We start from the raw sequence: 22218 nt of genomic DNA, 5'->3' as shown, positions 1-22218 counted from the left end.
CAAAACCTATGACCTTAACCTATAACCTAAACCTTAACCTATAACCTATAACCTATAACCCAATAACCTAAACTTATAACCTTAACCTAAACCTAAAACCAAAACCAAAACCTATAACCTAAACGTATAAACTAAAACCTAAACCTAAACCTAAACCTAAAACCTCAATGTATTCTCAAATCCTTAAACCTAAACCTACACCTAATCCTAATATCAACTCCCTAACCTAAACCTAAACCCGATCCCGAAACCGAACCCGATTTCCTAAACCTAAACCTAAACCTTAACCTATTCTCAATTCCCTAAAGCTATAACCTATAACCTATAGACTATAACCTATAACATAAACCTAACATAAACCTATAACCTTGACCTAAACCTAAAACTTAAACCTAAACCTAAACCTAAACCTAAACCTAAACCTAAAACCTAAATGTATTCTTAAATCCCCAAACCTAAACCTACACATAATCCTAATCTCAACTCCCTAACCTAAACCTAAACCTAAACTTGAAAACCCAAACCTAAACCCGATCCCAAACCCGAACCCGATTTCCTAAACTTAGACCTTAACCTATTCTTAATTCCCTTAAGCTATAACCTATAACCTAACTTAAACCTAAACCTATAACCGACACTTATAACCTAAACCTAAACCTATAACCTAAACCTAAAACCTAAATGTATTCTCAAATCCCTAAACCTACACCTACACCTAATCCTAATCTCAACTCCTTAACCTAAACCTAAACTTGAAACCCCAAACCTAAACCCAAACCCAAACCCGATTTCCTAAACCTAAAGCTTAACTTATTCTCAATTCCCTAAACCTTAACCTATAACCTAACTTAAACCTAAACCTAAACCTATAACCTAAATGTAATCTTAAATCCTTAAACCTAAACCTACACCTAATCCTAATATCAACTCCCTAACTTAAACCTAAACATAAACTTGAAAACTAAAACCTAAACCTGATACCGAACCCGAACCAGAATCTGATTTCTTAAACCTAAACCTTAACCTATTCTCAATTCCCTAAAGTTATAACATATAACCTATAACCTAAACCTAAACATAAACCTAAATCTAAACCTAAACCCATAACTAGCCTAAACCCGATACCGAACCCGAACCAGAACCTGATTTCTTAAACCTAAACCTTAACATATTCTCAATTCCCTAATGCTATAACCTATAACATAAACCTAAACATAAACCTAAATCTAAACCTAAACCTAAACCTAAACCTATAACCTTAACCTAAACCAAAACCTATAACCTAAACCTTAACCTGTAACCTATAACCCATAACCTATAACCTAAACTTATAGCCTATAACCTAACCTTAATCTAAACCTAAAACCTAAAACTAAACATATAACCTAAACCTATAAGTGTAGGTTATAGGTTTAGGTTTAGGTTAAGATTGTTTTTCTTTTCATTTGTCTGGATCACCTCTCATATGTTCTCTCTCTTTTCATTTATTTTTTTCCATAAGATTGTTTGTGTTTGGATGGATGTAGTTTATGTTTGGATGAATGTAGTTTATGTCTGGATGAATTTACATAGTTTGGGTTTAGATGGATGTGAATATGAATATGATGAAATATATTATATAACCGGTGTATATTATGAAGAATATGATGAATTATATTCTAACAGGTGTATATCAGGAAATTTGAGATAGAGAGAGAGAGAGAGAGAGAGAGAGAGAGAGAGAGAGAGAGAGAGAGAGACTTTTACCTATTTCGTAGGTAAAAGTCTCATTAACGTTTTTTAGCAACGAATATTTTCATCGCTAAAAGTCTTATCCACATTTTTTAGCTATGAAAATTTTCATAGCTAAAAGTAACCCTTTCGAATATTTTCAAAAATTGTTTGCAGCCTTTAGTGATGAAACTTTTCGTCGCTACAAGTCTCATCCACGATTTTTAGCTATGAAAATTTTCGTAGCTAAAAGTAATCCATTCAAATATTTTGAAAAAATGTTTGGAGCCTTTAGCGATGAAAATTTTCATCGCTAAAAGTCTCATCCACAATTTTTAGCTATGAAACTTTTCGTAGCTAAAAGTAATCCATTCGAATTTTTTGAAAAAATGTTTACAGCCTTTGGCGACGATAATGTTCATCGCTAAAAGTCTCATCCATGATTTTTAGCTACGAAAAGTTTCGTAGATAAAAATAATCCATTCAAATTTTTTGAAAAAACATTTGGAGCCTTTAGCGACGAAAATTTTCATCGTTGAAAGTCTCATCCACGATTTTTAGCTACGAAAATTAGTGTAGCTAAAAGTAATCCATTCAATTTTTTTGAAAAAATGTTTGGAGCCTTTAGCGACGAAAATTTTTGTCACTAAAAGTCTCATCCACGATTTTTAGCTACGAAAATTTTCGTAGTTAAAAGTAATGCATTCAATTTTTTTCGAAAAAAATGTTTGGAGCCTTTAGTGACGAAAATTTTCGTCGCTAAAAGTCTCAGCCACGATTTTTAGCTACAAAAATGTTCATAGCTAAAAGTAATCCAAAATTATTTTGAGCCTTTAGCGACGAAAATTTTCGTAGCTAAAAGTAATCCATTCGAATTGTTTGAAAAAAAAAATATTTAGAGCCTTTAACAACGAAAATATTTGTCGCTAAAAGTCTCATTCATGATTTTTAGCTATGAAAATTTTCGTAGCTAAAAGTAATCCATTCGAATTTTTTGAAAAAAATGTTTGGAGCCTTTAGCAACGAAAATATTCATCGCTAAAAGTCTCATCCACGATTTTTAGCTATGAAAATTTTCGTAGGTAAAAGTAATCCAATGTTTGGAGCCTTTAATGTCGAAAATTTTCGTCGCTAAAAGTCTCGTCCTCGATTTTTAGCTACGGAAATTTTCATCCTAAAAGTAACCTTTTAGCGATGAAAATTTATTTCGTCGCTAAAAGTGACTTTTAATAATGAAAAGGTTTTTCGTTGCTGAAAACCGTCTTTGCTGTAGTGCCCACAGAAGTTGGTGATGTCACTTCAGTAGCTAGTTTGGTTACTCAACCTGTCAGTAGCCTATCCACGTCCTTTTGATATAACCGTAAGCAACGTCAGCAGATTTTAAAGGTATTTGATACTCTGCCTGCTTAGGACACTTTTTTTTCATTAGCTCGTTAGTACACCCCACTCACACACACTTCTGTTAGCCACCCCCACTAGGGATCGATACCAAGACCTCACCATTGAAACGAGGTATCCTTCACTCAGCCTACCACTTGAGATATGGATCAAATAAGCCTTCACTTTGAAATGGTACATTTGGCATAGACTAAGGCCTAGTTTGTTAAATCTAAAATCTAAAGCCTGAATCTAAAATATTAAGGCTAAAGTAAAAAAAAAAAAAAAAAAAAAAAAAAACTTATTTGATAATTATGCCTTAAGTCTAAAAATTAAGTAGTGAATTTGAAACAACCTGTTTAATAAACATATGAAATGTCTGAAATATGTTAATTTGACACATTTGCCCTCTATCTTCTATTTGGAACTGTTTTATGTTATAACGAAATTATTTTTTATTAAATGAAAATAAAATTATTCTATTTAATTCACTGAAGTACTTAATAGAAAATTAAAATATCATTACTTAATAGAAAATTAAAATATCTTTTCCAGTACGCTTCTTCAACTCAATTATTAATTTGTTCCATGCTTGTTTAGTCAAGCTTACCCTGACCTACCACCTTTATGGACTTCTTCAAAACAACAATTAATAAATGTTTTTTTGTTGAAATCACTCCATCTTGCCCTGCCACTATCCTTTGAAGCCATCGCTACAATAGTCTAGCATAAACTAAGAATTATTTAAAGAAGAACAATTGGGTAAAAATCTTTTAATAAATTTACTTGCAATTTTTAAAAGAAAAATGAAAAACAAAGTATTCAAATGTTTAAAATATATGATATTTAATGTAACCAAATAATTCATATTTACTCATAATCTTGAATAATAAATTAAATAAATGACAAGATCAAAATAAATAGAAAAGACAAAAAATCAAGAAAATTAAGTCTTACGGTGAGGATCTAAGACTCAAGTGAGCCGCACTAAAGGAAAAGGTGGGTAGGGAAATTCTTACCATTGAAACCTCCTTGCGTCGACATTGATGTTTAAATGTCATCCATACCGTTCATAACGTCATTCCTATTGAGATGAACTCAAAACACAAATATTATCCTTATTCAAAACTTATGTTGCCCCACAAACATTTAAAATCAGGACGTTCAATCCTCACGTTTTGGGCCCACTTGAGTATTGGACCCAACTCACTTTCGATCCCATGTCCTAAAATAAAACTCACAAAACCGATGGGCGAGGTGGATTTCTCACAAACATGAAGTTGGCTCCACCTACATAGGCGCAAGAAATTCCTACAAGAGGCTTTAGTAGTAAATCCCGCGTCCAACGTCCTGTAGAGGGCGCAGATTAGCTACTTACAGGCTGAGTAGCGAGACTCGCTACTGAAGTGACGTCACCAAGTTTCGTGGGCCCCACCATGATGTATGTTTTGTTTCCACACCTTCCATCCATTTGGAGAGATCATTTTAGGGCAATATCCAAAGAATGAGTTAAATCTAAAGCTCCAGTGGACCCAGCACAGAAAACAGCGGGGACAGTGACGCCCACCGTTAAAAACTTCTAAAGGCTACAAAAGTTTTAAATCAATCTGATATTTGTGTTTTCGCTTATTTCATGTCTTTTTTAACTTTTGAACAGGTTTGATTTCAAATAAACATTATGGTGGGCCTTAGGATAGTTTCAATGGCAGGATTTACTCTCCCCACCATTTTTTGTGGTGGGGTCCACTACAGCATTTTATCTGCCTCATTCTTTGGCTCATGCCCTGAAATGATATCTCAAAATAGATGGACAGTGTGAATACAACACATACATCATAGTAGGGCCCACGGAACTTGGTGACGTCACTTCAGTAGCCAACTCGCTACTCAACCAGTTTAGTATCTAATCCGCGTCCCTAGTGAAGTTGTCCATCTGGAAATCGGATTGAGTACTGTAACTCAGTATGCTCTTATCGTACTAAGTAAACTCAGTTGGGCCCACCTTGAATGTATGTGGTCTATCCACTCTGTCCATCCGTTTTTCCATCTAATTTAAGAGGTTCAACCCAAAATTAAAGCATATCCAAAGATCAAGTGGATCATACCACAGGAAACAGTGGGGATAATGATTTCCACCGTTGAAACCATGCTAGGCCCAACAGTGATGTTTATTTTGCATCCAACTTGTTCATAAGATCATACAGACATGGATGAATGGAAAACACAAATATAAGCTTGATCTAAAACTTCTGTGTCCCCTAAGAAATTTTCAATGGTAGAAGTATAATTTAACTGTTTCTTGTGGTGTGGTCCATTTGAACATTGGATATGCTTCATTTTTGGGCTTAAGCCAAAATATTATCTAATAAAATGAATGGACAGAATGGTTAAAATATATAGATCATGGTGGACCTCACGGGATTTACTCAGTACGTTAAGCGTAGTGAGTTACTACATAATCCACTTCCGTGCATCGGAGGGATTGATGGAAATGGATTGGCTACACCCCCAGCCACCAACCCCGTGGCTAGTGGTTGGTGCTCTATGGGCCGACCATGATGTATGTGTTTCATCCATTCTGTTCATCCATTTTTACAGACCATTTTAGGGCTCACATAAAAAATGAGACGGATATAAATGTCAAGTGGACCACACCACAAGAAAACAATAGTGATTGGATATCAACTATTAAAATCCTCCTAAGGTCTACTGTACTGTTTATTTGACATCCAATATGTTGTTTAGGTCATATAGGCCCAGATGAAGGGAAAAAGACAATGATTAGCTTGATCCAAAACTTTTATGGCCTCCAAAAGGTTTTTAATGGTCAACGTTCATTCAACACTATTTCTTATAATGTGGTCCACTTGAGATTGGGATATACCTCATTTTTGGTCTCATACCATAAAATGATTTGGAAAAATAGATGGTCGGCATGGATGAAGCACATACATCATGGTTATCCACACTGTCTATCCACTTTTTCATATCATTTTGGGGCATAATATAAAAAATGAGGTATATATAAGTCTCAAGTGGGCCACATTGCGGGAAATAGTGAAAATTAGGCGCCTACCATTGAAAATTTCTCAAGGCCATAGAAGGCCCTGATCATGCTGAAATTTGTATTTTTCCTTTTTCATCAAGGTAAGGTACGTGTGACATTATGGAGAGGTTATATGAGAAATAAACATTACATTGGATTCTAGGAAAGTTTCAACAATAGTTTTATTCAATTTCCCTTGTTTTTTATGGTGTGATCCACTTGAGTTTTACATACTCATGCTCTAGAATGATCTGAAACAGTTGATGGACGGTATGGATCAAACACATAAATCATGGTGGGGCATAAAGAAGTTTCACATGTTAAAAGTTGGTTTTCTATTACGCAAACAATTTAAAGAGAAAAAATTTCTGTAGTAACTTGAAGAGGGATAATTTTAGAAGTGATTTTTTATTTTTATTTATTACTTATTATTATTATTATTATTATTATTATTTATAGAAAATTTTATGCAGCACATTCCGCATTCACCATTAAGTGAGACTCCCATCGCAGAACGAATTCAATGAAAAATCACCCAGCGCCTTCCCATTTGGGCATTAACAAACCACTCTTGATATGGAGCATTTTCTCACTTTCGCGTTAAGTACTATTTTTCAGAGTTAACAAAAAGGCCCTAACTCAAGTTAAACCAACTAAATTGTGTAAACTACATTCAGTAACTTACCATTGAAAAATCAGGCTGGTTAAATAATCCAAGGCTCTGATTCTTTGACACCTTTTATTGAAATAAGATGATCAAAAGTCTTCTCATTTTTAACCATCCAATTATCAAATAAGCGTATCTTGGTTTGAAATAAATCAGAACTGATATGCATAATTTGGAAGGTCTAACCTGTATTATAATATGCTATCTAATGAAATTTTCATGTAATTTCTAAGTGCATGTATATCATTCATCATACTCTACTAGATAAATTTTTTTTTTTAAATCGAATTTAAAACTATAATTAGTACATTCGAGGCCATGTATTCACGTGCACACGTGACTGAGAGCCAAGTCCGGAGGTGATTTCCTGCTGACTCGGCCACGCAGTTCACACGTTTTGCCAGCTCTTTTTTAGGGTGAGTTTAGAAATTAAAATTTGAGAGTAATTTTGCAACCATTATTTAGATAACCTATTCAAGTGATGTGGTGAATAATAGAGTATGTAAGTTTTGGTACCGTGTTTATGGGGTGAAGTTGCTTGGTCTCACCATGATGTATTATATTCACTGTCAGTACAGATCATTCTAAGGGCATAAGCCTTACCACGATGTGGCTTAAAATTTCAAAGTAGATCACACCACAAAATGCAATGGGACAATGACTCACATTAGTGAAACATTCTTAAAATTGGTTGTAATGTTTACTTGCAATCTAATTAGTTTATGAGGTTACAGAGAATTGAATGAAGCGAAAATGTACAAATATCAGTTTCATACCAAACTTTTGTGGCTTTTAATTATCAACATTCGAGAGTTGTTGACTTGAGCGTCAGATGTACCTTATTTTTTAGCATCATGTCACGTACCTTAAATGGTCTGAAAAACGGATGTATGGTATGGATATAACAAATACATCATTCCACTACAACGGACGTGTCTGCTTACAGAGTGTTTTCCAATTTCAAAAGTGCTAGTTCAATATTCCAAGGCATTATCAAACGTATAAGGTAGGAGGTAATCATTGTGATGGTACAATGCAATGCACTACATTGTTCGAGGGATGGCCCCCAAAATGAGGTGGATTCAAAGTATAAGTCAAGCATTATTAAGGCGTATGCAATGGTACAAAGCTAGGTCACGGTCAACGTGATGTTTGTGAAAAAATCACATCCTATATTTTGTATTTCAGTTCAAATTTGAACTTGAGTCCAAAAATGAGGTAGATTCAAAACTAAACTAAGCCACACCACATAAACAAACGTAGAGGGAACCACACTGTTGAGAAGTTCTGAATTCACTACAAGAAAACTATCGTTTACCGGCGGTCAAAACCGCCGGCAAAGACAAAGAAAACCGCCGGTGAATCCTTTGCCTGCGGTTACTTAACAGCCGGTAATGCCTCAGTCGGTAAAGGCTTTACCGACGGCCAGGACCTTTACTGACAGTTGTGCTGGACGCCGCTAAATCGTCAGCTTTTGCTACACGACCAGAAAAGTGGTCAAAAGCTACGGATAAAATCCGTAGCTAAAGATGAGTACCCACAGTGCGACCGTAGCCAGAGAGCAAATCTTTCTCATTAAAAAAATAAAAAAGTGAAATTGAAGACAAATTTCTGGCAGAAATGTACAAGAAAAACAGATTGCAAAACAAATTTAATGGATTCACTTACCGAAGGAGTAAAGCCATTAAATGGATTTTTCCCTGCTTTTGAATTTGCTAATAGATTCCTAGCATTTCGAATATATGATGCCAAACCACCTAGATAGCTTGAATTAAGCCGAGTTACCTATAGAAAAGAGCTACTTGACATCAATAAGCAGATATTTGAAGAGTATTAACAATCTTGCTGACAGGTACAAAGCAATGTAGGTTTCCAGAAACCCATCAAAATCAGTTTGGTCTTCTACCAGAAATTTGTGGTCAGCAAGGCTTCCAAAGATAAATTTCAAAATAATCATAATAATAAGAAAAATAAATGTTTGAGTGAGGAAAATGGAAAGTTAAAAGTTGAAACCGATGTTAAACTTTTGCTGCTTGGACTTGGAAATCAACAGAGACCATTTAATATTTCCAGGATACAGCAGCTGAGTTAGGATACATCAGCTGAGTTGTAAAAATATACTGAGAATGCATGGAATACAAGGTTCTTGCACTCGTAAGAACCAAAATAATAATAACAACAAAAAAAAGTGCCATGAAAAATGAACCTGATCAAAGAAACTTTTCTTTTCTTCATCATCAACACCTTGTTCAAGCCAATCTACAAAAAGATGACTTTGTCCCTCCACCAACAACATTTTTGCAAGCTCAATCTGGCAATCAACAATCAAGATAATGAAGGCAATGACAATGATATCAAAGTAGAACTTTTGAGAATGGTGCCTGAATCTTGATGATGGTTTAATGGAAAGCCAACATTGAGGGTTAATCTAATTAGCAAGTCTCTGTCATTTGAGAAGATTTCTGCATATTGTTGATGTTCTCAATGAAGTGGTGTTTGGTTCTGTTGTGACATGGGGTGTTTGGTATCAAACTAAAAGCCTGGCTTTATCTCTACATATAAGACTGTTGATTTAGAGAGACTATGGGACCACTGAAACTCCATTAGTTTAAAGGTTTTTGTCTTCCCAATGTTGTTGAAGATCTACTAGGTTCAGCATATATTTCATAGGCCACAAAATGAAGATCACAAGACAATTTTACTCACTGTCCATGGAACATGCCCAAAAATGGTTACAGTCTCTCAATCTGGAAGAGCCTGCCTCATCCTCAATCTGCAATGGATCCCACATGATCAATATTGTGGATCAACGATAATGAGCCCCCCGTGTATGAAATGGGTACATCAGGATACTAAGTACCATTTTAAATTCTAGTGCATTGGGAGTACACAAGTTCTCATGGCATGCTTGGAAATTGGAAACCCAAGTTTGGTTAGTGAGGTTTGGTTGAAATGGAAACATGAAGTGAAAATCTTCAGCATCAAGGTAATCCTACAAGCATATATTGTATTAAAAACAACCTGGGTCCTTCAGTCTTCCAAACTCCAGTTGGGCCACAGAATAGCATTGCTGCAATGGGGTCCTTCAGCCCAATGCGGGAGAGATGGCATTGATAGCATCATCTTGGCCACTCTCACGATTCCTAAGCTGCACAAAACAAGATGGATTGGAGGGTTTTCCTTTGATGTGATGATTTTTGTTGTTTGGATAGCACAAAACAGGATGGATTGGACTCTGCTTTTCCATAACTTAGATTCTTGACGCTAGAAACAAGGTGAGTATTGTAAGAAGAAAATGAGATTTCCACGTACTACACAAACAGTAAAAAAGCATATGTATACCTCCCAAAAATAACAGGTAAATGGGAGTCTGGATTCAAAGATCATGTAACTAGTGTAGCCAAAAAAAAAAAAAGAATTGCATATGCTTGTGTCTTTCTGAAATAAACGGAGGCAGTTTGATAAAATCGCAGAAATAATCAACCATGCTGGTTAAAAAAGCATGGGTATTTGATTTTGATCACTTCAAATAAGAGAAGAAAGAAAATTGATCACTTTCAATGAGAAAAAAGAAAGAAAAGAAAAAAAAGAAGGTTGGAAGGATGATTAATCTGACATGACAAATATTAAAAACTAGCATTAACAGTTCCCACCTTAGCTTTTGGAATGAGAGAGCCCTTGGATTCATCCTTCATGTCAACTGTAGACATCAAAATCCCTGCTCATGATGGAAAAATAGATTATTATTATTAATTCACAAGCGTCGACTAGGGAACATGATAGGCAACAACCCAAGTTGGACTTACTCTTCTAATAGCCAGCCCTCTTTCTTTAGAATCTCTGCAATTGTGATGGCCGTAGTGATCGTTGAGGTAGAAAAGCAAGCAAGTTGAGCTAACATAATGGTGATAATAAATAACTCAAGAATGCTATTGAATCTCACAACCTATATAAATGATTCCAACCCATTTATTTGGTTGTATTAATCATGTTAATAACCTATGAGGATTTTTTTATTAATAATCTCCTACTTGCATATAATCATCTCCACTTTTAATATCTTGGTATAGTTTGGACTTTGAACAATCAAGTGTCCTTTTGAGAGGTTGGCTTGTCCTAAATACCAACAAAGCCAAACCCAAGTCACATGGATTATATTTCCCTGAAAGGAAATGACTATTGTCTGTTAATTTCTTCAAAATAGAATATTATCCATAGATCACTCTTTTGATTGTACCGTCACATGCATTTAAAACCTTTGCTTCAGATGTAACAGAGATTACAGTTAGATATCCATTAGTGTAACTAAGCTGAAAAACTTCAGGCACAAAAACATCACTAAGCTATATAAGAAACAAAGGTTTTCTAGCATTGGAGAGCCCAAAATGAAAGTTACCATTTTCTAGCATTGGAGAGCCAAATTCAAAGAAACAAAACAACCAAATGCCATTTCAAAGTCATCTTCCAGAAAGAAAGGAAAAAAGGAAAAGAAAAGAAAAATCCACTTGAGTTCTTTGGAATCCGTACCGTAAAGCTTGAGTTGTGTTTCAAGATCACGGATCCCACCCAAATAACCTCCACTACTGCCATCGGGCTGTTTATCAATCAACCGCCTCCTTTTCTTGGTCATCATTTCTTCAAGAATTCAACTCAACAAACATAAAAATACTATCAAACAGATCCCAAACCAATTTCCAAAGAAACCCAACTTCAATTCAATGAAATCGTCAATGAAAACAAAGAATTCTGCATGAAAAAAAAAAAAAAACACTAAAAAATAAACCTTTTTCTATGGCACTCTTGCTTTGCACCAAGGCCTCATCTCTTTCGGTAAGCTTCCATGTCAAATTAATGTGTATGATAACCATCAATCATGTTTCAGCAATGATCCACGTCAAATGTCTACTTTACACACACAACACAATTAGATAATGATATTCAGACAATCACTGTAAGAGTATCTCCAATTACAGCTACAAGAACATTTGTGTCTAGGTCCCATAACGTGAGAACATCTTCTGCAGCACATGTCAGTGAACATTGTTATGAAAGAGAGATTGATGCATAGATATGCCAAATTATATAATGTATATATGCAAATGCTCTGTCCAATGGCCCATCTGACTACGAGACAGGCCTGATTTTTTAGGCTAACGAATCTAAACGCTGAGATCATCCCAATGGATGGACCATGCTCCAATTGTCTTCCAAATAAAGGAGACTATTACTCAAAACTTTGGCCTATTTCCCTCATACCATCAATTTACAGGACCCTAATTTCAAGGGTTAGGATTGTCCCAACATTGGGATTGAAGTGGTTCACTTCACTTTAGATCAAAGGTCTGGATCATCAAACCAAATATCAGCCCGCTCGTACACAATCCAATCGCAAGACAATGAAATGGAACCATAATTGAAAATCTCCCTAATTATGGCCAATATGCCGCTCCTTGGGGAATCCGTGCAATGAAAACGGTAGGCCCCACCACAAAGATCACCTGGTACAAAATTCAGGCCACCTGTACGTTGAGTCAGACCGATTGTCCATTGATTCCAATGGTGTGGCCCACCCAATGAAAGAGCAGAGCCACCTGATTTTTGTACCAGGTGATCTTCACGGTGGGACCTACCAGGGAAGGGAAAGATATGCTGAATGTGATCAGTTTCCATATAGATAACCAAATTGAGTCCCTCTAGCATCCATTCATATACACGTATGACAGTATCGACCATCTTGGTGGACGTTGTTTGCAAATGATACACTTGGTGGTTCCGTAAGGGGTCCACCTGAACAGAAAAAAAGGAGAAAAGGGGGTATCAGAATCAAGGATGGAACAGTACAGTGACCCAAAGCTTCCAAAAGAGATTCAAATCTGAGAGCGCATTCATTCGAGCGATAATCAAATTGGGGCAAAATCAGATTTAAGTATGCACCACGCAAGCCATTAGCAATAGCAATTTGGAAAATGATGTGGATCCAATACATGGTTGGCACGTAAACGAGCTTTATTGCACACGGATGTAGGCAAAGCTCTAGTGTCTTTTAAATTGCTCTTAAAAGTGTTTTTGAACAGAAAAAAACACTATAAAAAAAAAGTTATCCAGCATATGACTTTGCAACAGAGTTTTGCTGACTATGGCATAAACAATGCTCCTTGCCTTCCAGAAGCAATTTTGATTTAATCAATAGAACAGGTGGAAAAAAAGAAGAAGAAGAAAAGTATCCAGCATATGTTTTAACAGCAACAATAACAAACACCAAGAAAAGAACTGTAGAAACCAAAACCTGTGACCACTTTAGGGGCTACCTCAATGCTCATCAAAAGAGCAACCTCCCTAAAATCAGTTGATTTGACAAGTCACCCTACTCCAATTTAACATCCAGCATAAGGTAAATATTTAGTAGCAGTTATACAATATGAGAAAACCTATTTTCCTAGTACTAACTAAAACACAAGATGAAAGACAAATGCAAGTCCAATATCTTCATTCAATCCCAGAAATACTCTACTGCCCTGATCACAAAACATAAATTCGAATCTAAACTTGATTGATGTGCAAAATTAAATTCAAATCAAAAGAATGGGTTGAACAAAATCAATGTTTAACTTAGACAGGACAGCAATAGTACTCTTGCTAAATTAAAATCAAGGTTGCAATTCAAGTTAGAAATGTACCCTCAATCTGTCCGACAAGATTGAAGGAGTGATAAGCTTGTACTAGGGAACCTCACAATACAACCATCACTGTGTCACAACTTGGAAATGGCAACAAAATGAATCAGAACCCTTCCGCTGGTCCACCCAAATGACACAACACAGAGACACCAAGACCTGCTCAAATCTCTCAACTTTGCTAGAATCTCCTTGCTCATTAAAGTAACATGAGTAGCTAATGTCCGAGAAATAATCTTCGCATAAGCAAATAAAAAAGATAGCATAAACATACATTTAATTCCAAAGGGAGCAATACAGCCAGATAGCTAGTACTTCTATTAATTGGTTAATGCATTTCATTGTGGGATAAATAAGAACACCATTACTAATGATGAAGCTAGATAAGTACATATGCAAAAAAAAAAAAAAAAAAGGAAACAGGGATTGAAAGACAAACAATGGGATCCACAAATTTTTCTATTCCAATCCAGGAAACTCTAAAATTCCAATCATCATGACGATCCATATGCTTAAAGATTCACGACAGCATGATATACAAAACGATCAGCATCTGATCTAATTGAAAAGCAGTTACAGTATCATTAAATCATGAAAAATTATATTAAAATGTAAACCACAGAAACATAGCTTCTTACAATTTTCCCAAATTCCAAAATACCTATAATTTTCCATATCATGATCAGAAAAGCTACTGATATGACAGATCGCCTTCCATACGAACCAAATAGTACATCTCCTCCACTCCATTCCAGTAAAAAGACAATAGAACAAAATTGATAAGCATAATCCAAACATGAAATATACGAACAGATCTACCACAAAATCAAACCACTACAAGCACCAAAACCTAACCCTAGATCGTCCCGATCTATCAGAATCAGCAAAATCTCCCAAAAAGAGAGGAGAAAACGCAATCTAGAGATATGGAAGCTCAAATCTCATTAAGAAAAGATAACAAAAAACTGAGATTCAATGCTTTCAGTTGAAAATCGCAACAAGAAAACGCATCTACAGAAGATCCAGTGCAGAAAACAGAAAAATTAGGGCAGAGATGGGAAAATCACCTGCTTATGATAGAATCGAAGGAAGATCAAGATCTCGCAGAAAGCGAGTGAAAGAGAGCTAGGGTTTTTTTTTTGGTTGTTGTTTTTTACCAACTCCTCCGATCTCCGCCATGGAGATGAAGGAACGATAGTGGAGAGAGCATTCGTGTGAGAGAGGAAGGCCACTAGCAACACTTGAAACTTCAAAGAGTGAGAGGAGAGCGAGCGGAGAGGGAGAGGGACAGGGACAGGGAGAGGCAGAGGGAGAGGGAAAGGGAGAGCGCGCAAGAGGGAGAGGGCCGGAGAGGCAGAGAGAGGGAGGGAGATGGAGAGGGAGAGCACGCGAGAGTGAGAGGGAGAGAGAGTGAGGGAGAAGGAGAGCCAGAGGCAGAGAGGGAGAGGCTGAGATGGAGATACGGCGCAAATGGAGAGAGCTTTATTTTATTTTTTTTAATAGAAAGGGAGCCTTTGCCCGCAACCGTTAAAACGGGCTGCGGGCAAAGGGTAAGCCCATCAGTCGGCTAAGCCTTATTTTGTTGTAGTGATTAGACTAATATTTTTGTGTTTTACTTTATCAGACTGAGAATTAGTTTGTAAACTGTTTGGATGGCATACAGACATTACGTTAGACCTTGAGAAGGTTTCAAAGTAGGCACTCTTTCCCCTACTATTTTCTTTTCTTGTGACAGATTTGAGTTTTGGACCTACCTCAATTTTAAGCTTACGTGCTAACATCACCTAAAAAAAACATAGAGTGATGGGGTGAATTTCTCACAAACATCATGGTCGGCCCCACCTAGCTTTCAATGGCAGAAACTTTCCTGCGTCGGGTCACTAGCAATCCGTATCCCTCGTCAGGTCCGTGGTTGGCCTACCTTGCAGATGATCTGGCCATAAATCCAGATGGGTCACATAAAAATTTTATTGGGAATGATGGTTAATTTTTTAATGATGGTCAACGTTTTCTCCATTTATTTTTTTCCTTCACATGCAGCCCACCTGGTGTCAGCCTCATCTTTTGCGTGCCAGGGCATCAACATGGTTAGCCAGCCACCTGAGCTGTCAATATAAAAACAAAATTGTAACCCTAAATTTTTCGTGGCACACCTAAAGAATGAAACTGCACAAATTCCTAGAAAGAAGATGCAAGCATTATTTCCATCCTCCGATCCCACCGGCATGTTTCATATTTACATGTGTATGGAGCATGTGCGAATATGTACGTTCCTTCAAGCTTGGATCTTGTTTGAATTGCAACCTCTCGCAGTATATGCATGTAAAGGTATAATAATTACATTCCCTAAGTTAAATCATGTCTCCTGTAAGCTAAGATATGTTTACCTAAAAATATTGAAGTGCCTTGACGTGGCTATATTTCATGGGCCCTACCATTATATATTCATTATATCCATACTGTCCATCCATCTTACCCGATCATTTTATGAAAAAAAAAAAAAAAACTAAAAAAATAAGACACATCCAAATTAAAAATTGACCACACCAAATAAAGTAGAGGAGATTGAACCCTTGCCATTGAAAACTTCGTACAGTCCACAGAAGTGTTGGATAAAGTTGATATTTGTGCTTTTACTTCATCCAAGATTGTATGACCTAGCTCATGAACTGGTTGAATGGAAGATAAACTTCCTTATAGGCTATAAGAAGGTTTCAATAGTAGGCATTATCGTCCCACTGCTCTATCTCATTTTTTAGGTCATGCCCTAAAATGATATTGGTAAATGGATGGACGGTGTAGATATAATATATATTGGGCAATTGAGCATTGCTTTACATCCCCTATTTACTTCTTTTTTTTTAATCTTTAAAGAACGTAACTATGTAATAATTATTCTTTTACATCCTTTTACCTTGGGACCTTCGCAATCCAAACACTTGATCGTGTGTGAGACATTCAGGCAGAGATGCTGGCTAGATTCCACAAGCACGTAGAGCTGTACAAACCGACACATGCGATCATGTGCAAATATCAAACATGTGTGTGATCTAAGGTTGGAAACCGTGCTTACATCTTCTTCCTATGAATTTGGGCAGTTTCAATCTTAAGGTGGGCACAGTAGATTGACAGTTGTTATAATTTTGTTTCGATATTGTGTGGCCCACTAGAGGTGCAAAACGGACCACTTTTATGCCAGAAGATCCATGCACCATAGCTTACGTGACGGAATGTGTGCGGCTCCCACGCATGCGAAATTGGCAAACCTTTTCATACGTGGGGGCATGCCCGTCCAAGTGAACAACCTGAACGGGAACAGGGACCAAACACTACTGGTGTCCCAAATGGGCAAGATCTGGACCGTTCATGTCCATAACATGCTCATGAATCACAATAGTCAAATGATCTTAGCCAACAATTGAAGGAGATTTTTTTATTTTTTCCTTTATTATTATTATTATTGCTTAAATTGGGTGGATCCCATTCCATATCTTCTATGAGTTACTATGTACAGCCGCACTTTAATAGAGAACAAGAAGACACTGGGGTGCCGGTTGTAGCAGGGTTAGTTAGATGAACTCAAAATATGTGCAGTTAGAGTCGGGATTATTGTGTGTGCTTTCCCTTTGAATGTGGTGATGTTTTTATAGATACTATTAGGTGACTTGCATATTTAAGTAGATTGGTAATATACGCTGGAGCAGTTATATTAGAGTTGGAAAATATTTTTGAATATTTTTCCGTTTATGTCTTGATTGGCATAATTTGCAAATAGAATCTTGGTAGACCCTCCAGTCCATATTTAACTTGAAATTCTCTTCACATGTTTTTATTCTGAGGTTGAAGTTGGCATCCGAGGTTGAAGTCAATATCCGAGGTTGAAATTATCATCCGAAGTCGAGGTCTATTAATTAACCTTATCTTCAGATGAGGTTAACTGTTTGAGTTTGACCATCAACACTTCTTGCTTAGCACGTTTTTTCTAAATCTTAGGTGGTTCAAAGAATTTACCATGATAGTTTTCTACTACATCAAGTCAACTCGATTTTATCCGCAATGGTTATTATTTTACTTTCACATTTAATGTCGTGCTATAAATGTCCATCTTTAATCATCCAAAGTCCTTAAAATATGGTTAGGATAATCTATACAGTCGCATGTCAAGGACATGACTCATCCAACGTGGAACCTTACAATTGAACACCGGGATTTCTTTACATGTGTGACACGTGTATGGAGATAGAGTGCTTGAAAAGTAACATAGCATAGGTGATAGATATCACGGAGTCTCTGCTTTCTTTAGAAAATTGTGGCCGACTTTCAACTCATGCACATGCATTTTGTGGAACTCAAATGGATGGCTACAGTTCATTTAGCTTTTATATTATAATTGCATTACCGTTGATCCGCATTGAGGCCAGGTCGTGGGTATGTTTAACTAATACTCACCGTGTATACAGTGTTCATGGAGCGCACTGAATCTCTCCTCCTCGTTGTCGGCACGGGAGGGTTTTAGGGTCATGATGCATCACAACCTGAGTAGTGCAGGAATGTGTCTAACACGTACATCCCTGGCCGTTATTCGATGATCTGGACCGGTGATTTGACGGGTCCATTTAAATGGGAGATACCCAAAAGTTTTCCCGATCGAATGGTTCTGGCTATCTAAGTTTTATCCTTAACCGTCTTTTGAACGACACTGACTGGACGGTTAAGATCTTCGTGGCTGGGATATTCTTGGGGCATAGTCTATCCACGACCTAGCCCATCAGATCTACGATCTGGATTACAGCTGTTAGGCTCACTTGTAAAGAGTGAACAGAAATGCTCACGTGTGAAGCTGAGGCACACGTGTGCTACCGGAGCCAATCATGAGGCGGTCCTCGCTGTGTAGGGAATCTTAATATTTAGGACCATACTATCATCAGGGCTACATGTACAAAACAGATGAATGGTCGAAAGAAATTGATCAATGGAACAGGTAGAATGTATTTGGCATCCTTCCTGATGAGCGGTGGTGATGTCACACACATGTGCATAATTCCATGTGTGAGGTAAATGCACACGTGCGACTGAACTTTGCCATCATCTCAGACATTTTTCAATAGGCCAAGGTGTGGACACGCCAAACCGATGGGCTTCTCTTGTCGCGACACGCGTTTACCTTGAAACCTGGAGTGATAGTAAAAAAAGGACGCGGCTTCAGTAGATCGCTTACTGCTGGGCCATCACATCCACGCCTTACTGCGGGGCCATCATATCCACACTGTTCATTCGTTTTGAAAGTTCATTTGAGGAAATGATATGAAAATAAAGCAGATCCAAATCTCTGGTGGAACACACAACTGGAAACAATGTTTGTGATAAATCCACTCCGTTCATCGGTTTTGTGGTCTCATTTTTGTAATTGAATTGAAAAAAAAAATTAAAAATGAGATGAGGCACATTTAAAACTCAATTTAACTATAGGATATAAAAAAATAGAGAAAGATACTTCTACCATTGAAACTTCTCTGGATTTCACATTGATGTTTATATGTCATCTAAATCCCTTGTAAGGTCATGGATAAACTGAAAATAATAATAATAATAATATTAGCTCGATAAACGACATCTGCAGCCCTATTAATGTTATAATGGTATTCATTTAATCCCCACTGTTTCCTCTTATATGGTATACTTAAGTTTTGGATTTGCCTCATTTTTTGCATTACATCTTGAAAAACCGATTTATGGTGGTGGATTTCTCACAAATACCACGGTGGTCTTGCATCGCTTTCTTCTTTAGGAAATATATTTTGAGAATTATAAGTAAACTATCTGATTAATATAAAATTTACACAATTTTTTTTTTCAAAAAGGTTTTTAAAAACTACCGTGTTAAGCTATAAAATTATCATTTTGATACATTTCTTTTGCTAGCAGGTTGGGCTGGGCCTGCATGTGAGCTAGGGTTGTACATGAGCCAAGCTAGCTCAAAAAGCTCACTTGGCTTGGCTCGATTTAACTCAACTTGACTCGACTCGAATGATGAATCAAGGTGAGCCAAGATTTATGTGACCTAGCTCGTTTTGAAAACAAGTCCAGTTCAAACATATTGGGGTTTGAATCGACTCGACTCGAACTCGACTTAGCTCGAAGCTCGAGCTCGAGCTCGGCTCGACTTAAATATATTATTATTATTATTATTATTATTATTATATTAATGTATATTATATTATATTTAAAAATTAAAAAAAAATTAAAACATAAACCCTATCATACCCGTCCATCTCTCTTATACCATTTCCTTTCCTTACCGAACCCGTCACCCTCAAGCTCCTCTCTCTCTCTCTCTCTCTCTCTCTCTCTCTCTCTGAGCTTGATATGCTGATGCATTTGCAGGGCTGAGATTGCATGGGTGGTTTTTCGTGCATTAAAATCATAAACATATATGATGATTCAAATGCGTGGATTGCAAAAACTCATAGAATATTTATACACATCTAAATCATAATATAAAGGAAAAAAAGCATATCTGAATTACGTGTAGCTAGGCTGCAAGCCCTAGCCTCATCCGCATCCTTAAGCTCAGTAGCAATTTCAGCAATTTCATTTTATTTAACAGAAAATGTATGGTCTACATGATAGTTAACCAACCTGAAATAAAATACACTCACTACCAGAAAAAAAAAATATGATGACTCAATATCTGAAAACAAGGTAGCATAAAACCTACACCAAATTGAGGCTTGCATTCCTGAACCTGATGACTCAGCTCAAAATCTCATCGGGTCAACTGAGTCAGCTCGCTGACTTGATGAACCCAAAGACGTACACCAAAGATGTTGAAGAAAGATAGAATGCTATCTTCAATACCTTGTTTACCTTTCTTCTTCTGTGTTGCATTCCGGGAACCCTTATCCCATAGATGTAACATCCAACATATAACTTCCAACCTATTTAGTGAATGTAACATCCAAAACTTTCAATACGTTGGCCCACTATGAGGATCAACTAGTGTAAAAATCATCCCATTTATTCATCATATATATGGGTTCACCTAGAAACCAATGCCTTAACCATTGATAAATAGGAGCCCAATTGGCATATTGGTGGAAGTCTAATGGATGGAAAAAGAAAAAGTAGCAAGCAGATGAAATTGAATAAATTTTCTAATCAGAGGTCTAAATTGTTCAAGAATCTATTTATTGGACATGACCAATCTACAGTGGGTTCCACTATTTAGATAGTTTGGAATTGAGCATACCATGTGTACAAATCAGGGGAACCCTCAGCACCTTAGATGTGATGAAAAGCATAGCACCCTATCATTCCACAAAGTAGAGGATGCGGTACTGCAGCATCTATACTACCATTGCAACCTCTTCATAGTCAGTGATGTAGCTGCAGCAACCAAAGCACGTTTAAAGACATTAAGTGTTGATTGATACAAACCAATGCAACACATCTGAAAGTAATGACGAACAATGCAGCCCCTAGGCAATGAGCAATTACCTGACCATCCATTCCCTTTATGCCCCGCTCCATCTCTTCAATCATAAGGCATGTGACAAACCCAAAGCCCTTTAAATATCCTGATGCTCTGTCAGTTACCACCCTAGCTGATACATGACCAAAGACATATATAATGGCATGAATTTTATTACTCTTACACAAACCTTGAACAACTAACCAAATTTTACTGCATACCTGATTTTGGGCATGCATTAGTTCTACTTCTGAAACTTACCGCAAACACAAAATTTTCTTCTAAAGAAAAAGAAATTCCAAATCAAGATTTTTCTTAAAAAGAAAGCCAGAAATAAAATAAAACATAAATAAAAATCAATATATATATATATATATATAGGTGTGTTGTGTCCAACTCAAGCAAAACACAAGGACTGCTAATTACATCGGAATAATTACCCCAACGTCAATTAACCCATCAATATCTCATGACAGGTGGCTGTGTCCAACTCACAAGTGAGATAAGAATAGGACCTTCTTGTTCTTATCTCAGTTGTGATTTGTAGCATCAAAAGTGGGAAATGGCAGCTTGCATAATGGCAAGTTATGTTTTCCACTCTGCCCCAAATAGAAAATGGGTCAAACCTTAGCCTATGGTTGACCCACTTTACATTCGTGGAATGGTCCAACTACCTTATGTAGACAGGTCCATTTTGTTGAGATCCTAAGATTGACCAGAATTGTATTCTTATGATGCACCTAGAGAGTTTGAGTAAAAAATTGGCATTAATGTTGTAAGAAATGAGCATGAAAGAAAACAGAAATTGGGAGAATATCAGGTAAGAGAGTTGGTATAAATGATTTACCATTGCAACCTCTTCATAGTCATCAGTTTATAAAGATAGCTCAAATACGTATACACCCAAGAGATGAGTGGAAGACAGCCTTCAAGACGAAGGATGGGCTATACGAGTATCTAGTCATGCCCTTTGGCTTGACTAACACCCTAAGCACATTTATGAGAATGATGACCCAGGTGTTGAGACCCTTTATGGGTAAGTTCCTTGTAGTGTATTTTGATGATATTCTTATCTATAACACATCAAAGGAACAGCATCTCCACCATCTGATGCAAATTTGCAGGGTCCTCAGAACGAAAAAGCTTTATGTCAACCTCAAGAAGTGCATGTTTGTGTCAAAAAATGTTATCTTCTTAGGGTTCATCATATCATTTACGGGCATGAGAGTGAATCCCGAGAAATTTTGGGACATAATTAAATGGCTTACTCGCG

General features: G+C 36.7%; 1 long non-coding RNA gene across 1 annotated transcript; it reads right to left on the bottom strand.

The window, feature by feature from the left end:
- Window positions 1-20577: 20577 nt before the first annotated feature.
- LOC131231814 (uncharacterized) lies at window positions 20578-21472 on the bottom strand. Its single transcript, XR_009164535.1, has 3 exons — window positions 21167-21472; window positions 20972-21078; window positions 20578-20860 (listed from the first exon to the last, which is right to left on the bottom strand). It is a non-coding gene; the product is annotated as an uncharacterized LOC131231814 (long non-coding RNA).
- Between the last annotated feature and the right edge of the window lie 746 nt (window positions 21473-22218).

This window comes from Magnolia sinica, chromosome 17, assembly GCF_029962835.1.
Source record: "Magnolia sinica isolate HGM2019 chromosome 17, MsV1, whole genome shotgun sequence".
Lineage (NCBI taxonomy): Eukaryota > Viridiplantae > Streptophyta > Magnoliopsida > Magnoliales > Magnoliaceae > Magnolia > Magnolia sinica.
Note: the sequence above shows the minus strand (reverse complement) of the source record. Positions and strands in the feature narration are given on the sequence as shown.